The sequence below is a fragment of the Camelina sativa genome, chromosome 12, assembly GCF_000633955.1.
Source record: "Camelina sativa cultivar DH55 chromosome 12, Cs, whole genome shotgun sequence".
NCBI lineage: Eukaryota > Viridiplantae > Streptophyta > Magnoliopsida > Brassicales > Brassicaceae > Camelina > Camelina sativa.
Genome location: NC_025696.1, coordinates 20118675 through 20124105, shown reverse-complemented (window position 1 = coordinate 20124105; position 5431 = coordinate 20118675). Strand labels below are relative to the sequence as shown.

At 32.8% G+C, this 5431-nt stretch overlaps 1 pseudogene; it reads left to right on the top strand.

Moving 5' to 3' along the window:
- LOC109127974 overlaps positions 3968-5431 on the top strand; it is a 3053-nt pseudogene continuing 1589 nt past the window's right edge.

Sequence of the window (5431 nt, the reverse complement as noted above, 5' to 3'; positions counted from 1 at the left end):
GGGGACCCTCTCTTACCTTATTTATTTATTCTATTTATGGAGGTTCTGATAGCAAACATTAAAAAGGCTGAACGGGAGCAGAAACTCACGGGCATTAAGATAGCTCGAGACTGTCCTACTATTTCGCATTTGCGGTTTGATGATGATAGCCTATTTTTTTGTAAAGCAGAGGAGAATGAATGTAGAACGGTTATAGAGATTATTGGTAATTATGGGAAAGCTTTGGGGCAAGAGGTTAATCTTGAGAAGTCTTCTATCATGTTTGGCAAGAAAATTCCGGCTGACATAAAAACTCAGTTAAAATCTGTAATTAGTATCTCTAAAGAGGGAGGTATGAGCTCTTATTTGGGTATTCCTGAAAACCTTCAGGGTTCGAAAACTCAGGTTTTTAGCTATGTTAATGATCGTCTGGACGATCGTGTAAATGGGTGGTCTTCAAAATATTTATCGAAAGGAGGAAAGGAAGTTATGATTAAATCGGTCGCGTTAGCTCTCCCGACTCATGTCATGTCATGTTTTAAATTGCCGCAAGAACTAACGTCTAAGCTAACGGGTGCTATATCCAAATTTTGGTGGAAATCTAATGATAAGACACTGGTATGCATTGGGTAGCTTGGGATAAAATGTGTAAGGATAAATGTGAAGGGGGCTTGGGTTTTCGGGCTCTGGAGCAATTTAATGACGCAATGTTGGCCGAGCAGTATTGGCGGTTAATTCAGTATATGATGTCCTTGATGGCTCGTCGTTAAATATTTATTTTGAAAAAAATCATACAGTTGCGTCTATTCATTGTACAATTGTGTTTTTTTCTTAAAAAGTCAAACGGTTACTTCTATTTATTATGGAGTTGTGTTTTTTACCATATATTATTCACAACTTTTTGGTCTAATAGTTATGTTTATCAAATGTTTATTTCTTTTGAACTATATATATATATATATATTTATCTCTTTTTAGATAACTAACAAATCATTATTCTTTTTTTTTTCATCTGATATTATTGATAATAAACTTGAAAGATACATGAAATACAACTTAAGCTGGCGGAAACAGTAATATCCCCAGAGTCTAGAGCCCAAAAGAGGGAGGCTAAGCTGACGGACGGAAGTAAAGTCCTCAGAGACTAAACTGAAGCAAGAAACATTAACAAAACAATACAAAACAGAAATTATAAACCTCAAAACAAAGGAAATTGCAACCGAGGTCTAACAACAACAACAACAAGACTTCAATCATTATTCACTTACACAAATTTTTTGTTTCATGTTGAATCAAAATAATATAAACTTAAATATCTAATATCCAACATTATTCTATTGTATAACTAAAAATTGTAGAAATGATTATATTAATATCAAAATTTAATCAAGTTTACTTATGTAACTTACCGTTACATTTATTTATCATAATTCTTCGTAAAAATATGTGCTTTTTAAGATTTCACTATATAACCTTTTATTTTTAAAAGTTTGTATTTTTTATGTAATTATTGGTTGATAAAGTTTTACTCAAGATGAAATTTCTATTATTTTTAAATTATTTTATATGAAATTTGCATTTACTTATTACAATCTTTCGTTTGATATTCTTACTTAAGATGACTTTTTATAATATTTTTTTATTAGTAATATAAATATAAATAAATGTTATGGTGCTTGTTACTCTTTACTATAATTTTTTATAAAATATCTTATAATTATAATACATACAAAAAAATTTACAAGGTTGCCTCGATTCATTATGACTTTTTATTTAATAATTTTTAACTTAGAGTTGAGACTTTTTGTCATTATATTTTTTATTATAAGTTTTCATTTTGATTGTTGTGTGTTTTTTATCTCAGAGTTATATATGTTTAATATTTATGTAGTTTTAGCTCTACTGATTATTTTTCTTATTTTGAGATAATTTTTAATTTTATACTTAGCATATATTTTTAAACAATTTTATTATTTTTTTTCAAATGATTTTATCATATATCGTTCTAAATTTGAAATTTGATTTAATTTTTTTTGAAATACTTCTTCCGCGACATTGTAAGATTGACTCCTAGTAATAAAATAATAATGAGGGCAAAAAAAATATTGACATAATAGTAGTTAATACTTAATATTGGACTAAAAAAGATAATCTCTAGGTAGACATTTTAAGACTCTTTGCTTTTTGTTTTTTGTTTTTGTTTTTTGTTTTTGTTTTTTAGTTCTTCTAAAAATGTAAAGATACCCAAACAGTTATTGAATGGAGGTTTTTTAAGAGACATGTTGGACTGTAAACAGACATATTGGAGTAAGACATATTGGAGTAAGAACAGCCCCGGCGTAGGAAGTGCATTTGCACCATGTCCAACCCAATTTCAATTTTTTTTCGTTTATTTTTACCCTAATTATTATAAAACTTGAACTGAACTAATAAAATTATTTACACTTTACCCTACAATTTAAAGATATTGTTGTCTTTCTTCTTTTTTTTTGGCAACCCATCTTTACTTTTCTAGTTTTCCTCAAAATTTGATAAGTAATTCAAATATTTAGTGGGTCAAACTTTTATTTTCTCCTAAAAAATTTGAATATTTTGTGACTATCCCACGGGGTGTAGCCAATGTTTAAGCCGACCCTGAGTAAGAACAAGGTAAGGTAAATAATAACAAGGTTCGGATTGGAACCTTAAACTCAACTAAACAATTTACTAGTATAGTCATCATTTCACCAAAAAAGCAATACATGTGGTCTCATTAAATTACTAAAAATAATATGGCCTAAAGATCTTGCTTCCTTTGCCTTACACGGCCCCTTATCGTATGACTAAAGCATCAAAACAATAACAATACACTACTGTCTTGTCTGAATAACAGTACACTGTTTGTCTGTGTCTTGCAAGATTGGTGGATGAGAGAAGTATTGTGACGACCGATGAGTAATGGCGGCAAGTAGAAAAATTTGGCTCAGTCTGTGACTCTGTTTATCACTTCTCACCCTCCACACACTGACACACATATCTGATTAGATCATATCATTGATTGGATTTTTGTATGTTTGTTATCCCTTATTATAATTCAATTATCTTGAAATGTTTGTTACTTTAAAAATACATTTTTGTGTATGTTGATAATTAAACGTAGAGACAAATTAAGATTTTGATATTTTACAAACTGTAAGCACTTAAACAGATATAATTGAATAAAAAAAATAAATAGAGTAAACAACTAAGCACATCATTTGAATGGCTTAGAGAATGTTAGCAGCCCATTGTTAATTTTGAAATCAATAAATGGGCAAAAGGGGTGTGGTTTTCCCAAGCCACACCAAAATTTGCTTTTATAACATGGTTTTGGCTGTACTTAATAGGCTACTACTGGAGATCGAATGATAACATGGAACCAACGATATGATTTATCTTGTGTGTGTTTTTTTGTCAAAAATCGATAGAAATTGTCACTATACCATGCATTAGGACCAGCTTATGACAGTCATCTCCGGTTTAAGGGTTAAGGCTAGAGCCACATCCTATGCTTCTATTAAGGTATGCACTTCAAGCTACGTATAATTTGTTGATATGATAATGGAAGCTGGTGGAGTTAAGTGAAGACTAGTCCATTCGGAGGCTTTGCAGCTGGTGTTATTGACTGAGTATAAACAGAGATAGAGTAGCTCAGTAGCATATCATTTATCCAGGGTGATCAATCATTTGGAGTTTGCTAGAGCTTGTTGGCTCTGTTCTTAGGAAAAGATGAGCGTGGATAAGAAGTGTTTCAGCTCGCAGGCTCAATCTTGTTTTACACATCCGGTGAACAAAACAAAGATCAGTCAACTATTTTCGGTGGTTATTAGGAAGAGGCGACACGTTGCTTACACGTGTTGTTCAATTTTCAATCCTTATCGCATATTGGACATACTTCAAATTCGCCCATTGTGGGCTTTAATATAAAGTTGAGTTGACAACAAAATATATATAAAATAAAAAACTAACTAAGCGAGACAAACCGGAACATTCAGTTAGTTTGACTAATATTATATCGATGAAAAGTTGAAACTTGAAAACAAAAGAGCTCGGGAACATTCAGTTACCACCATTGGTGTAACGATGAGTTTGATGATCTCTGGTTGAATCGGTTAGATTTCAAGTAATGTTTCTGATTAGATATATTTATCTGATAAGGTTCAAAATATCTTACAAAAGATCATGTTTACACTTGACATGACACTATTAAAAAAAGAAAGGGCTAGCCTAGCTAAAGAAACTCACTCTTTCTTCTTCATTCTTCTTGCCTACAAATACGATCGCCAAAAACCCTAAAACATCTACAATAGTTGAGTGATTTTGACGGTGGGCTATGCTTTTATCTCCAAGTAAGTTTCATTATCCATCTTCTGCTCTTCTTTTATCTCCAAAGTATGTTTCTTTGATTCTTAGCTTCTCTCTTTTATTTGTTGTCTTTAGGTTCTTGAAAAAGATGGATCCTAGAGATTTATTCAGTAGTTTACCGGAAGCGATTAACTGCCATATTCTGTCCTTTCTTCCCACTAAAGAAGCTGCTTCCACATCGGTTCTTTCGAAAAAATGGCGGCATCTCTTTGCTTTTGTCCCTAATCTTGATTTGGATGACTCTGTTTATCTGAATCCTAGGAATAAGTTAGACAATTCCACAAGTTTTATGGATTTTGTGGATAGAGTGTTGGCATTGCAAGGCAACTCTCCTCTACACAAGTTTCTCTCTAAAGGTCAGAGACGGCGTTGATCCAGTCCGCGTCACTTCTTGGATACACAACGTGCTGGAACGCGGTGTATCCGATCTCGATCTACACCTGGATTTTGAATCGGAGTATCTGCTTCCTTCAGAGGTCTACCTGAGCAAGACACTGGTTAGGCTGAAGCTATATTCTGGGCTATATCCCACCTTTGATGCTGAAGATGTTCATCTCCCAAAGCTTAAGACACTTCATATTGAGTCAGTCCATTTTGAAAAGCATGGTATGCGGCTTACCAAGCTTCTCTCTGGTTGTCACATACTTGAGGACTTAGTTCTGAATGATATATCTTGGTTCATATGGGACTTTGCCTCGGTGTCTTCCCCAACTCTCAAGAGAGTAACGTTTTGCTGGGAAGAGCGGGATGAGTTTCCAAAGAGTGTGTCTTTTGATACTCCTAATCTTGTATACTTGAAGTTTACTGACACTGTTGCAGGCAATTATCCAAAAGTGAATTTTGATTCGCTTGTTGAAGCCCATATCGATCTTTGCTTGTTGAAGCCCTTATTGATAGATTACCATGAAGGTTATGGGGAAAACGATATGGTTGGCAATGCTACAGATTTTATAATGCGATTATGCAATGTCAAGACTCTTCATCTATCTCCCAACACTCTTCAGGTTTGTTCCCATCTTTCTTCCTGTAATCTTTTTTTTTTTTTTTTTTTTTTTTTTTTTTTTTTTTT